The sequence below is a fragment of the Stenella coeruleoalba genome (genome assembly GCF_951394435.1).
Source record: "Stenella coeruleoalba genome assembly, chromosome: 5".
Classification (NCBI taxonomy): Eukaryota; Metazoa; Chordata; class Mammalia; order Artiodactyla; family Delphinidae; genus Stenella; species Stenella coeruleoalba.
The window spans coordinates 15,635,330-15,651,604 of NC_137150.1; the positions used below are offsets into that span (position 1 = coordinate 15,635,330).

The 16,275-nt window shown below is 37.5% G+C and overlaps 1 long non-coding RNA gene across 1 annotated transcript in view; it reads left to right on the forward strand.

The window, feature by feature from the left end:
- The window catches only part of LOC307187348, a 262,872-nt gene that overhangs the window by 62,727 nt on the left and 183,870 nt on the right, over nucleotides 1–16,275 (forward strand). The gene's annotated exons all lie outside the window — the stretch shown is intronic.

A 16,275-nucleotide genomic window follows, 5' to 3' on the forward strand; every position in this document is an offset into this window, starting at 1 on the left:
GTCTACTCCGTAAGATGCAGCTTGTCACTTGCTACTCACTGATAGGGTTTTGATATGAGTCTGCAAGCAGTCGATTTATTGTGGTCTCTGTGCAGTCAAACCTCTCTGCTAATGATACTCTGTATTTGCAGCCACTCCCCAGCACTAGCAACACCACCTCAGCTCCACCTCAGATCATCAGGCATTAGATTCTCATAAGGAGCGCGCAACCTAGACCCCTCGCAGGTGCAGTTCCCAGTAGGGTTCGTGCTCCTATGAGAATCTAATGCCACCGCCAATCTGACAGGAGGCGGAGCTCAGGCAGTAATGCGAGCGATGGGGAGCAGCTGTAAATACAGAAGAAGCTTTGCTTGCTCGCCTGCTGTTCACCTCCTGCTGTGCAGCCTGGTTCCTAACAGGCCACGGACTGGTACCAGTCCATGGCCCAGGGGTTGGGGACCCCTGGTTTAAGGCATTCAGTATATAAATCAGATAGCTCCATAGCAGCTGCTTGCTATAGTGGATCACTCATTGAGAAAAGGCAGGGAAATATGCATAATCATACATAGAGAGAGTTCAATACCATCTTTAGCAAGTCAAATACACCTTTCACAATTATTCCTATTTACTAAGAAATCGTATACTACTTACTCTAAGAAGGTAGATTCTGAGCAGGAAGAATAATGAAAGTCACATGATTGTTTCTCTTTAATTCTCTATTACGTTCCCCATTTGCAGGAAATTTCTGTCACCTTGATTAAGTAGTTAAATTTTCCAAGTCTGCATCTCTCTTTATGCAGAGCAGGAGAGTAATACTGTTTACGTGCAGGAGTAGAGCCAGGAGAGAGTGGACAGTGCCGAAGATGGCTGCTACGATTGCACTAGAACATCAGTTAAAGGTTCCAGTCCTGGGACCCAATAATACAGAAGCAAGTTGTCTCTTGCCACTCTTGATTTCAATTCTATGATTCATAATTTAGTTTTACCATGGGTTAGGTGGAGAGCATTAACTTTCTAATCAACCTTTTCACCTAAGCCAAGAAGTTTGATGTTTGCAATTGTTTTGAACATAAAAATAATTACTTCGCCATGCAGGAATTGGCAAACTACGTCAAGTCCCAACTTTAGCTGGACTAAATCTGTTTTACATTTTTAAAGGATTGCAAACAAAGCAAACAAAGAATATGCCACCAAGACTATGTAGGCTTGTAAACCCTAAAATGTTTACTATCTGACTCTTTACAAAGTTTGTCTACCCCTGCTCTATGGGCTTATACAGCTTTCTAGTATCCTTGAATAAGAAGTACTGAATAATGTATTTTTATTCTTTATTATTTCAAGTCTCTGTTGTAAATTACTTTCCTGTCCTCCAGCCTTTCAGCGTTTGCAACCAGGGTTATATCCACTCATGCTTCAAGGATGCTATGTTTGTTAAAGTATAAAGGCAGCTCATTGTACATCAACTATTGTAAGATTTAAGACACTCATCATACTGTCTCTTGTAGTTTGGAGCTATGAGATTTGTATGCATATCTCTTCTTTAGATGCTCAACGTGAGAGTCAGTTAATTACTGGAGCAACAGTTTGACCAAAAAAAAGTACATGGTGTTAGAGGGTCTGATTCGTACTCAAGCTTTCTGCTCGGATGTGTCACCTTGGCCAGTGTAGCCAAGTTCTCTCAGCTGTGGTTTACACACTAGCCATACAGTCTAGTAGCACCTTCCAGAATTGTGTGACTTAAATTGAGAATTCATAGTTAAAAGCATTTTGCTCAGTTTCTAATGCATGGACTCTCAACAATTATCAGTGGACTCTGAATCTGAGGTCAGGACAATGAATGTACATTCATGGATTTAACTCCAAGTTGGACCATAAAATAATAATACCTATAAAGTAATATACAGTAAGGAATTGATTCATTTTTTCCATTCAGGTTAATCTGTACCATTTTCCTTGTACCCTTTGTACTGGCTGAATTTTTTAGAGATGACAAATTTTATGACTTAGACGTGGTTGTCTATATTCTGCACTAAGAGAATCTTTACCTCGAAAAATTACTTATGTAAATGAGCCCAGTTATTAGGCACATTATTTTCAACTGAGAAACAAATTTATGAAGTGAATATTTAAGGGGACATATCAATGAATATTTGTGCAAATATATTGTTGATGTAGGGTTAATGAGTATCTCAGGAGGATCTATTTCTTCATATATATATTTCTCTCTCTCTCTCTCTCTCTATATATATATATATATATTTTTTTTTAACATGGCTTCATTTGGAAACATGCTCAGTAGCATGGTAGCTGTGATTGCTAGTGGCTTCCCAATATCTATTATCTCCCTTTCTTGTTAGTAACAGAATCCTTATTTTTAACCTTGGCACACTGGTACCCACTACACTTGCAGCTAGATATGATTACGGGACTAAGTTCTAATCAATGGGATGGTTGCAGAAAAGTTGAGTGCAGACTTCTAGGTAATGTCCTACAAGAGAATGGCTGTATCCTTCTTCTTTCTTTCCTCCATCTTGCTTCCTGGAGTGAAGATATAGATGGCTGGAGCTCTAGCAGGCATATTGGAACATAAGGATGAGGATCACACCAAAGGAAATGGAGTTCAGGGAACTACAAGGTCCCTGAGTTTCTGATGTTTTGAAAGTTTCTGCAAAACCTATACTATCTACCTCCAGACTTACTTTATGTGAGATGGAAGTTAACTTATATCTTCTTAGTTGCTATTGTTTTATTTTCTGCCATAGATACTAGAATCCAATCGTATCTAATATAGATACCAACAGATTTTCTTCGTTCATGGTAAAAGGGAAACATCCATTTATTAAGAAGGGGGGAGCTTATTGATTCTATAGCAAGGATCATGAATATGTATTTAAATTTGCATCTTGAAATAGTCTTCAAACACATCAAACCTACCACTAAATAAATAATTGTAAGATATGTGTCTGAATATATATGTAATATAATGGCAAGGAAATATATATATATACATATATATACATATATATGTGTGTATATATATATATAAAATCACTAGGATACAACCTTCTCTAAACCATTGTAACAAACAACTTGAAGTTCCAGTATTGCATCAGGTCTTGGGCAGAACTGATTAGCCAATCAGAGATCTTATGTCTGTGAAGAAAAATAAACATCATAGGGGCTTCCCTGGTGGCGCAGTGGTTGAGAGTCCGCCTGCCGATGCAGGGGACACGGAAGATCCCACATGCCACGGAGCAGCTGGGCCCGTGAGCCATGGCTGCTGAGCCTGCGCGTCTGGAGCCTGTGCTCCAAAACGGGAGAGGCCACGACAGTGAGAGGCCCGTGTACCACAAAAAATAAAAATAAATAAAAAAAAATAAACATCATCTAGGTACATTTCTTTAGCACAAACCAAATTTATTATAGAAAGAGGAAATTCTGCCAAAAATATGTGGATTATATTCTTTTGAAAGAAAAATTATGTTTCCTGTTCTATTTGTATCTTGTTCCTTCATTTTCAATAGCACTTGTCAGGTGGTACTAATTCATTAACTTCTATCAATGAATAAAACTGCTATTTAACAATCAGTGTATGTCTTCTACAAGTGATAAGGTGCAATTGTGCCTCTGCAAATAAAACACCTTCACTGACCATATCATAATTTTAAATATTTGTTAACTGTGAATTTTCACAAATTGACTAGGTGGAAAAATGTTAGACTCATATGTGAGATGAGAAAAAAATACACATGCATGTAGAAAAATGCCCAGCAATTTTTCATTTTTGAAAGTAATATAGATTAAAAGTGCAGATTACTTATAAACATATTAAAATAACTAATTGCCCTACAATTAACTAAAATTATAAGCATTAGTCTCATAAAATAGTACGCAACTCTTCTTTAAATATCAGGAAACTGAAGGATAGAAAACTTAAAGTCACAGTAAGTAGATACTAGAGGTAGGATAAGAATCCGTATTTCTTTATTTCTAAACTGGTGCTCCCTTGGACATGCTGTAAGACATCTTAAAAATGATGAATTATGGATGGACATCATGCTGTTGTTGACTCTTCTGAGCAAGAGATTTAAAATTCAATTCTAGCTTGTATAAAAGTTTTGGAATTAATTGTAGACATCTGCCACTTTCTTTGCTCTGTTCTTTAGCAGAAGAGACTATCACTCACCTTCTGTCATTCGTGTTGCTATCACATTCTGTCTCCCACTGGGTTCCACTGCTCACTCATCAGAGCACATATATTACCTTCCTACTGCCCAGAGGTGGAAAATAATATGGAGTCAAATCAAACTCAAGGAAATAAGAACCCTGAAGTTTTAATGATGCAGCTGGTTTTGGTATTTTAAATTCTCTGGTTCATTAATAAAAACCCTGCACTTGCTGCTACTATCCTAAAGCCGATAAATACTGGAAAAGTGCAAACACTTTTCTGAAATATCAATATTATCTACTAAATAAATTATTTACTAAGTAACCAATGATATTAAACCACAGAAAATGGAAAGAGAGAGAAGTTATTGGATAAAAACAAGTCACAGTGGAACTGTTCTGGCCGACTGGTTTGGGCCAAACTCAGAAAAAAGCACTAAGAAAGTAATTTTATAAAGAGGAATGATGATCTGGACAACTCCTGGTGTTTGTTTCTACCAGTAAAACCTTCTAGAATAAAGTCACATGATAGATGGCGTCCAGTGGGAGATTGTAGCTACAAAGGGGGAGGGACAGAAGGCCAAGTTTCGGTTTTCTCTTTGCATCATCTTCCCATCCTCCTAAAATACTTTGTAATTGCATTCAGCCCTTTCTTTTCTTTTTCTTTCTTTTTTTTTTTTTTTTTGTGGTATGCGGGCTTCTCACTGTTGTGGCCTCTCCCATTGCGGAGCACAGGCTCCGGACGTGCAGGCTCAGCGGCCATGGCTCAGGGGCCCAGTCGCTCCGCGGCACGTGGGATCTTCCCGGACCGGGGCACGAACCCGTGTCCCCTGCATCGGCAGGCAGACTCTTAACCGCTGCACCACCAGGGAAGCCTTCAGCCCTTTCTTGACTCCATTTCATTGTCACTATTTCTGTGTCTCTAGGCAATATATTTTCTTTTCTCAATGAGAAATAAAACTGTATTTGCTGCTTTGTTTTCAGATGGCCAATGTTATTAACCATGTGTTTCTATATGATGAGTGCTTAAGGTGAAGAGATTGTGTAGGTTATTGATTAGTGGAAGAAAGATAAAATGTGCTAATTGAGTGGTACTTGGAAAATCTGTCAGGATCTGCCTCCATGGAGTGGCATAAAAAAACCAAAAGCTGGTAAGAGTTCACAAGTAAACGGGAGTCGAGTACTAACAATTTGAAATATATGATGACAGTGGGTGGAAAAAAAAACAAAAGGACTGATCCAAGAGGAAAAGTAATGTTACTGTTAATTATAAATCACGCACAGACACTTCACTCAGGAAAAACTGTACCATAGGACACTGCTACAATCGTTGTTATTAGAAATGTGTCTTTGTGCATTCATATCAGTCTTAGGAAGAGACAATAAGCTGATGGTGAGAGGGGAACAGGAGCCAAGTTTTGTGACAGAGTTCCAGAGAGGGAAATTTGTTAATACCTTCTGGCAAGATAGAGAGGGTTCAGAATGCAAAGTGTTTCTTAAAGGAGAAAGGGAAGAACTCAGAAAGGAAAAGTTGAATGACAACTTCACCTCCCTGGTCTTCAGAAATTACGTACAATTGCTGACCTCAGAGTACTAGAGGAAGCAAAACTCAGACCTACAGCCCGGAGAAGCAAGTATAAAGCTCAGAATGTTTAGGAGAATTACTGGCCAAAGAGTCTGGAGAGATGTGAGAATGAGAGTAACAGTATTGAGTGCAGGTCACATAGAGTAAAGCCTTGGCCCCAGCATTCAAACATTGCAGAGTTGTAGGGAGTTCCTGGATTTCTGTGTCATTCACATAATTAATACTTGTTGCATTTTTAGTCTGCATTCCTCCAGTTTTGTTCTAACGGGTAGAAGTGGCAACTGCCCACTGTAACACCTCTTTGGAGATTGCTTGGGGTCTTCAAGTTCAGTGAAGCACTGGACTTTCCATCACATAACTCAGACTCTTGAGGAATATCAACACCATGGTTACTATCATCAAGTATGAATAAGTCATACTTTCCAAACTCAGGAGTATAAGAAATATAATATTCTTTCTTTTCTAAAGCTCCACTTAATTTTTTAACTTCAATTGCCTCTTTTGTCTGACTGGCAGGGGGAGAGAGGAACAAAACTCAAACTATAACCTTAATGTTGCAAGATGTCCTTCACTCTCATTTATCTACAAATCTGTGATATTCGCAATGCTTAGGTGGCTGGGGTGCAGGGAGTCCATTCAACCATTGGTTATCCATAGGTCCTTGGTTACTCTGCCCCAATCTTCTTGTTATTCACCCCATCCTTGGTTACCCTGCTCCATCATTGGTTAAATTAACTCATAAAGACCTTCACATACCTCAGTTCCCTGCCATTTCTGTGCCACTACTGGGGGCATAGGCATTTTGCCAAAGTTGCCTGTGGTCCTACCTGTCCTAACACATACCCAATCACTCCTCTCTCAAGTCAGGTTACTTTCTGTTGGCATTGAACCAAAGGGCACCAGACATGTTTGGTCTGAAGAGCCATCCAACTCTTATATCTCACCCCTCCTTTTTCCCACTCCAACTCTACCATATTTTTTCAGATAACCACTAATCCTCTTAAAAGTTGTTCTAGAGTCATAGACAGCATAATCTCCTGAATGGTTTTGGCTGTGCTCCAGGTGCAAAGAAGACATAAGTTGGCAACCTGCTTGAAATGGAGGTGGGGGAGGGGAGGGGAAGTTAGGAAGAAAAACAACAAATTAACATCATGAAATATTATTTAGCTTCATGTTTATTTTTTAGATATCAGATAGTCCAATAAGAAGCATGATTTGTGTTTGCCTAAATCATTGTCATTACTCAAGCATCACTGGGCTGACAATCCAATGACTTACTTCCCTTTCAAATGCCAACGTTAAAGATACTTTAAAACACTTAAGTAGGTGGTTGTTACTGATCGCAATAAGCATTCTGCTGTAGATTGAAACATATCATGAGATTCAAAAGAGAAGAAAGAAAAAACTTACTGCAGGATTCCTCCAGGATTTACTGTTTTCATGCAACTTGGAGGTCTCTGGTAATGATGAATTTATGATCCATATTACATATTTTAAAATAATCTGTAGCTCCCTGAATACATTTAATCTCAAACTTATTTCCTTTCGGTTATATGACAGAAAAAAGTTTCAGAATCTTTTTGTTGAGTTTACATCTTATGCTTCAGGATGTTTTGGCTGGGTGACTTGATATTTGAGGAATTTTTTCTGTGAAACAGCCTGTTGAATTTTAAAGTGAAAAAATGAAAAAAGGATGCCATTCTCGCTCCCCTAGAATCCACCAAAATGGGATTTGATTAATTTTCTTTGTTAATTTTACCTATTTCCTGAAGTTGTCTTTTTTAGTGAAAGCTCTACTCCAGTTAAGAGCTTCATATCTATTGAGAATGTGAAATCTTACTCAGATATACAAAAAGATACGTTCAAGAATGTTCGCCAAAATTGTTTACAGTAATAAAGAGTTGAAAATAACTTAAATGTCATCTTGAAGAAGAGACAAATAAAATGTTATATGACAGTGATAGAATACAAGTTAACATAATTAGCAAAACCTATCTATCATGAATAAATTCCAAAATATAAGTTTGAGTTATAAGTTAAGCTAAGTGAGATGTAACATGATGCCATTTATGCAAATTACAAATACCATACTATTTATGAACATATACATGAGTGTGTATACATGTGTATATATGTATTTATAAATATACATTATGTATTATATATGTGTGTTATACACATGTACACATTTGTGAGATATATATCACACACATATATAGACACATTATAATGTATAATAACTAATTATATATACACATATATGTGATATACATCACATAATAATACACAATGTATATTTTATATAAGCATATATACAGATATATACATTATATATGTATACATATATATATGTGTGTATATATATGTAGAAGAACCCATAATAAAAGCATTTATCTGTGGAGAGAAAAGATCAAAATTAGACTAGGAATGTGAGCCTAAGGGGAAATTAATAAAAATTAAATTAAATATGGGCAATGCATAGACTCCTTCAAGTCAGATGTCAAATTCAAATGTCACCTTTCTCAATGAGGCTTACTTTGTCCACTCCAACTCCTGATGCCCTTAATTTGCTTTCATTACTCTTTTCTCATATCATCTAATATGATGATCAATTAGAATCTTGGCAGAAAGCAAAATATCTCCGATGACAGAAACAAAATATCTCAAGAGACTAATGAAAGGACTGATTGAGGAATTGTGGTCAAGGTTAAGGGAACTGATAAGGAATAATGAGACACCTAGAGACCTGAAGAAGGGGCAGAGGGAAACAGTGGTTTATTGGAATCCAGAGAGAGTTAGAGCCTTGCAAGAGGAAGACACCCAAGAGGAGGTGTAGCTGGGCAGGGAGACAGCTTTTGCCAGAAATGCAGCCCAAAGTAGGGAGGAAGTAGGGAAGAAGTAACCTGACATACACCTCACGTTGGCCCAACTCAACCAGAAGCCACCTGGCAAGGGAGCCTGGGTGCTGTTCATAGGGCAGAGAATGGATTTGGGGAGGAGTGGGGAAAACAGAATAACCAGGATATGTCATGTAAAAATATTTAATAAATAGAAAATAAATGAATAAATTTATAATAAAATGTGTTTATATTATACATTTTTTATTTATTATCTGTCTCTCCCTGCTTGAATATAAGTTCCAAGAGTCAAGGACCATTGTTTTATTCACTGAAGTATTCCAAGTGCCTAGAGAGTACCAGGTATAAATAGTTCATAGATAAATAATTGTTAAATGAATGGTATGCCACTAATTAAGGAATATGTTTAATATACTTCTTGGAACCTGAGATAGAATAAGAAAAGATGATGAGTTTTGGATGAATTAGACATCAGAAAATAGTGATTTTTATAATTATGGGGAAATTTGTATGCATTGAATCAATTAATTTTTATATTTTATAGTTAGATGCAGCACAAATGGAGTTAATAAATTACCTTAAGATTCCAGACTAATGTGTCTGTACCTAAATCTTAGAGATATGTGAAAGGCTGAGCTTCCTGCTTATCCAGATCCTGTCTTCTGCAGACAACCCTATGTAAAGAATAGGCATTGGAGCAAGTCCTTGTCAATGATTTCAGCGATCATAGTGACTAAATCCAAATGAAAGGTTATGCTGCAGGAAAACACTTCAGAATGATTCCTCCATATCTTGAGGTCAGCTAACAATATCCCATCAGTTCACTGGCCACCCCTCATTTCCCTTCCTTTTTTAGCTAGTCAGCGTTCATCTCTAGTAATCTTCCAAGTTCTTAGGAAGTGTTAACGACCAAGAATTATTTTAGAGGATTGCCTCTTATGAAAAATGTTCCTGACATGAATTCCTGTCCCAAGGGCAGATGATGTCCAAACCCCTTATAATACGTCCTTGATGTTTACTGTTCTAAACACTCAGAGAATCAGATTATGCTACTGGAAGAATCAGATTATGCTACTGGAAGCATGGCTTTACGTACTTAATATTACAATGAAGTATTTTGCCTAGCACCTTAATAAACTAAACTGCATGAGGCCTTAATGAGGTGAAGTGTGTCCCGTGACTTTCAACTCTGGTCTTGAAAGCTTTTAAGTACTAAAGTAATTTGCATATTGTCTCATCCGCCCATATCTGAACAGTTTATTGAGTAACAGTATAATTTTAGATTGCCCGGAAAATATGTCAACTTAATCGTTAGGGAAAGGCTATGGGATTGCTGTCTGTGGTGGTTTTTTATAGACGGTCTTAGAATTCTTTGACAGTCCTCCCGTTGAGAGATGGAGGCTCTGTCTCTCCCTTTGGTCCTGTGTTCTGTGACTGTTTGACAAATAGAGGACAGCATAAGTGACACTGTGCCAGCTTCTGGCTCCAAAGACTTAGGAAACTGGTAGCTCCTACTACCTGAGTTCTGGGCTAGTAGTGGCTCTGCACACGCAGCCACCCTCCTCTGAGGAAGCCTACCAGTCACATGGGAGAGGCCACGTGCACACATTCTAGCTGACAACCCTAGCTAAGGTCCTGGCCAACAGCCAGCATCAACCCCCAGACATATGGGTGAATGAGACTTTGAATGATTCCAGCCCCCAGCCATTGAGTCATTCTAACCTTTCAGCCACCAGAGCTGGCAGTGCATGAGCTCTGGCCAAATTGAAGACTCATGAGCAACATGAGTAATTGTTGTTTCTGTCCAACGAGTTTGGGGTAGTTTGCTCCACAGCAATAGATAATCAGAGCACTATTCCAGCTTCTCGATGGCTACAGAAATCTTACTCAACATATCTCCCACTTGTGGATATCGGAATTTTAAGTTAGAAAAGTTTTGCTCTGTGTCCTTCAGTATACAAGCTGAAAGAAGCTGTAAATTTCAGGTTTGGTTAATCGAAGCATTTTGTGAATTAACATACTTAAGATAAAATAAGAGCAAAATTATCTAAAATGCTTTTCTGAACCATTGAGCTGGTCTAAAGAGAATCTAAGGAATTTTAAGGATCCATATTTTCCGCCATTCTAAAACCATCTTCCTCCTTTCTCAGAGAGAAACCTTTCATTCACTCAGCTCCCTCCACACCCACCTTGGCCTGCATAGACTGCCACTTTAATAACCATCTGGTTTTCTTCAAGTACCATCACCATATTTTCTTTCTTCACATCCCACCTCTAAAAAGTATGTTTATCTTATATCCATACAGTGCTGTCTGCTTTGTTCGTTACCAGTCAGTACTCATTTCTGGCTTGATGCCAAAGTTGATTAGCTAAAATCATTTAATTTAGTAAAGATTGTTCATTATCAGGAAGACTAGGTTTTACTAGCATGTCGACATTAGAATCTCAAGTATTTATTTAGGTTAAGTATTTGCTGTCTGGCTTTTCTGTATTTACTTCTTTTCCTCTCTGTTTGTAGCTTTCCTGGACTTACAGAAACCAAGAAAATTAAAATAAGGGCCTAATTAATGAAAGCAGATCAAACCATCAAGGTGTATAATTTGTTATGACAAGTTCTAACCTCTTTTGTACACAAAATTCTAAAAAATGAAAGGGAACTAGCAAACATTTCAGTTTTCAGCTAAGTACTTACTGTCCTTGTAAGAAAAATTGAATATGTGAGTCTATACTGAATTATTTTCATTCTTTTTTTTAACATCTTTATTGGAATATAATTGCCTTACAATGGTGTGTTAGTTTCTGCTTTATTACAAAGTGAATCAGTTATACATATACATATGTTCCTATATCTCTTCCTTCTTGCGTCTCCCTCCCTCCCACCCTCCCTATCCCACCCCTCTAGGTGGTCACAAACCACCTAGCTGATCTCCCTGTGCTATGCGGCTGCTTTCCACTAGCTATCTATTTTACTTTTGGTAGTGTATCTATGTCCATGCCACTCTCTCACTTTGTCACAGCTTACCCTTCCCCCTGCCCATATCCTCAAGTCCATTCTCTAGTAGGTTTGTGTCTTTATTCCCATCATACCCCTAAGTTCTTCATGACCTTTTATTTATTTATTTATTTTCTTAGATTCCATATGTATGTGTTAGCGTACGGTATTTTTTTTTTCTTTTTCTGACTTACTTCACTCTGTATGACAGACTCTAGGTCCATCCACCTCACTACAAATAACTCAATTTCGCTTCTTTTTATGGCTGAGTAATATTCCATTGTATATATGTGCCACATCTTCTTTATCCATTCACCCGTTGATGGACACTTCGGTTGCTTCCATGTCCTGGCTATTGTAAATAGAGCTGCAATGAACATTTTGGTATATGACTCTTTGAATTATGGTTTTCTCAGGGTATATGCCCAGTAGTGGGATTGCTGGGTCATATGGTAGTATCTTTACATTTTAATTTTTATTTTATTTTTAAAATTTATTTATTGAAGTATAGTTTGATTTATAACATTGTGTTAATTTCTGCTATACAGCAAAATGATTCAGTTATACATAGATATATTCTTTTCCATTATGGTTTATTACACAATACTGAATATAGTTCCCTGTGCTATACAGTAGGACCTTGTTGTTTATCCATTCTGTATATGCTAGTTTGCATCTGCTAATCCCAGACTCCCAATTCATCCCTCCCCACCCTCCATTCCAGCAACCACAAGTCTGTTCTCTGTATCTGTGAGTCTGTTTCTGCTTCATAGATAAGTTCATTTGTGTCATATTTTAAACTCCGCATATAAGTGATATCATATGGTATTTGTATTTATCTGGCTTACTTCTCTTAGTATGATAATTTCTAGGTCCATCCATGTTGTTGCAAATGGCATTATTTCATTCTTTATTATGGCTGGATAGTATTCCTTTGTGTGTGTGTGTGTGTGTGTGTGTGTATATATATATATATATATATATATATATATATATATATACACCACATCATTGTGCATTTATCTGATGATGAACATTTAGGTTGTTTCCACATCTTCAGTATTGTGAATAGTGCTGCTATGAACATAGGGGGTGCATGTTTCATTTCAAATTATAGTTTTGTCCAGATATATGCTCAGGAGTGGGATTGCAGGATCATATAGTAACTCTATTTTTAGTTTTTTGAAGAACCTCCATGATGTTTTCCATAGTGGCTGCACCAATTTACATTCCCACCAACGGTGTAAGAGGGTTCCCTTCTCTCCAAACCGTCTTCAGCATTTGTTATTTGTAGACTTTTATTTTTTTAATATCTTTATTAGAGTATAATTGCTTTACAATGGTGTGTCAGTTTCTGCTTTATAACAAAGTGAATCAGTTATACATATGTCCCCATATCTCTTCCCTCTTGTATCTCCCTCCCTCCCACCCTCCCTATCCCACCCCTCTAGGTGGTCACAAAGCACAGAGCTGATCTCCCTGTGCTATGCGGCTGCTTCCCACTAGCTATCTACCTTACGTTTGGTAGTGTATATATGTCCATGCCTCTCTCTCGCTTCGTCACAGCTTACCATTCCCCCTCCCCATATCCTCAAGTCCATTCTCTAGTAGGTCTGTGTCTTTATTCCTGTCTTACCCCTAGGTTCTTCATGACATTTTTTTTTCTTAAATTCCATATATATGTGTTAGCATACAGTATTTGTCTTCCTCTTTCTGACTTACTTCACTCTGTACGACAGACTCTAGGTCCATCCACCTCATTACAAATAGCTCAATTTCATTTCTTTTTATGGCTGAGTAATATTCCATGGTATATATGTGCCACATCTTCTTTATCCATTCATCCGATGATGGACACTTAGGTTGTTTTCATCTCCGGGCTATTGTAAATAGAGCTGCAATGAACATTTTGGTACATGACTCTTTTTGAGTTATGGTTTTCTCAGGCTATATGCCCAGTAGTGGGATTGCTGGGTCATATGGCAGTTCTATTTGTAGTTTTTTAAGGAACCTCCATACTGTTCTCCATAGTGGCTGTACCAATTCACATTCCCACCAGCAGTGCAAGAGTGTTCCCTTTTCTCCACACCCTCTGCAGCATTTATTTTTCCTAGATTTTTTGATGATGGCCATTCTGACCTGTGTGAGATGATATCTCATTGTAGTTTTGATTTGCATTTCTCTAATCATTAATGATGTTGAGCATTCTTTCATTTGTTTGTGGGCAGTCTGTATATCTTCTTTGGAGAAATGTCTATTTAGGTCTTCTGCTCATTTTTTGATTGGGTTATTTTTTGTTGTTGTTGTTATTGAGTTGTATGAGCTGTTTGTATATTTTGGAAATCAAGCCCTTATCAATCGCATCATTTGCAAATATTTTCTCCCAGGCCGTAAGTTGTCTTTTTGTTTTGTTTATGGTTTCCTTTGCTGTGCAAAAGCTTATAAGATTAGGTCCCATTTGTTTATTTTTGCTTTTATTTCTATTGCCTTGGGAGACTGACCTAAGAAAACATTGGTACGATTTATGTCCAAGAATGTTTTGCCTATGTTCTCTTCTAGGAGTTTTATGGTGTCATGTCTTAAATTTGTCTTTAAGCCGTTTTGAGTTTATTTTTGTGCATGGTATGAGGGTTTGTTCTAACTTCATTGATATACGTGTGGCTGTTCCAACTTTCCCAACAGCAAAAAATATGGAATGCTTCACAAATTTGTGTGTCGTCCTCGCGCAGGGGCCATTCGTCTCTGTATCGTTCCAATTTTAGTGTATGTGCTGCGAAAGCAAGCATGGTATTTATATGTTTAGATGTTTGTAACGGGTTAGTTAATTTAAAAACATATCAATTTAAGTCAATTATATAAATAATTTGCATGCTATATTCTTTTCTAAAATTTTGTTTACTCCTTTTTAAAAAATCCAAAAATATATTTTAGAAAGTCCAAACAATAAAAAAGCATGATTTTAACAGAAAAAGTTCTTCTGATCCACTAATTCCCACCTACCCCATGGAATACTTTCCAGTTTGTAATTCTTATTCCTACCTGGTGCCCAGGAAAACACCTGCCGAATTTGGTCTTCACTGTGGGAAATTTCATGAATCATTTTTACATCACTCCTTTGACATTTTCTAATAAAACAGACATGAAAATTAGAATCAATCTAAAGAAGTTTATTTTAGAATTACATACTTTGTAATCCATAAAGCTAAGTGTCATCTCCGAAGGCGGAATTGAATCTTGTGTCTTTCCTAATGTAAAAGTCAACAGAATGATTTTTTTCAGATTTGTTTTGCAGTAAGCTTGAAAATATTTTAAAATATAAATTATGTCTTCATATTCATTATCTTAAATTGTCTAAAAAATTTATTTCAAAGAAATGAGCACAATTTTACACCATAAAATGGGGCCGCAAAAATTTAAGCAAATTTAACCAAAAATATGTAAATAAAAAGTAGAAATGACAAGAACCCAGAGCTTCATTGCTCTCCTAAGACTGCACTGCTGAGCTGACAGCGATTAAGTAAAAGTTATCATTGGGCAATTCAGGTAACTGCAGTGTAAATAACATTGCTCCCATTCTGTCTGTTGTAATTAAATGCTGCTTGTGATTCACAGAGAAAAACCTGTGCCCTATTGAACTCTTTTTCCCAAAGAAATAAGAGACAAATTGAAGGATCACCTAAATTCACATTTTGTCACAAATAACTTCCGTTGTAATTTAACCCATAACCTTATATTTCAGGTTTTCCAATAGGTGATATAAAAAAGAAAAAAAAATTTACCAGAATGACATTTTTATCACAACTGAAACTTCATGTGATTCCTATAATCTTATCAGCTCTTAGAGCATCTCTTAAAGGAACAGAGGCCTTATTCTTGGTTGAGTGTACACCATCTTGCAGGAGAAAACACTGGACTGTGGTGTATTGTACTTGTTTGCTTAGCAGACTTTTATCAAGTACCTATTATATGATAGGCACTGTTATAGGCACTGAGGATACAGCAGGGAACAGACTAGATCTAGCCTCAGCTGTCATGGAGCTTATATCCCAGTGAAGGGAAGCAGAGAGAGCAGGAGTCCCCAACCCCCAGACCTTGGACTGGTACTGGTCTGCAGCCTGTTAGGAACCGGGAAGCACAGCAGGAGGTGAGCAGCAGGTGAGCAAGCGAAGCTTCATCTGCCGCTCCCCATGGCTCGCATTACCACCTGAACCATCCTCCCGCCCTCCCGTCCGTGGAAAAATTGTCTTCCATGAAAGCGGCCCCTGGTGCCAAAAAGGTTGGGGACCGTTGAGATAGTGGACATCCAAATCAACAAACATGATAATCATAGATAGTAAGATAATTATGGATATGAATAAATATGGACAGTCAGAAAATAGAGTGATGACATAGGGTGCGGAGAACTTGGATGTGGATGTATTGGGGAAGACGTCTCTGGAAGTGAAAGCAGAACAGTGTTCTGGAGGAGGGTGAGCCCCAGCCCTGAAAAGAGTCGTGGGGAGCACGCAGGCAGAGCTAATCCAGACCTTATGTTGGACACACGAATGTTCCGTAATCATCACAGAGTCCACATCTTTAAATTTGAGTGTGTTGTTTTTCTTTCTATTTTCCAGAAACTAGTTTTCTTTGCCAACTATCCCATTTTCTGTCATCAAGCCTATAATTCACTTATAGAGAACAGAAGGAGCTGATCA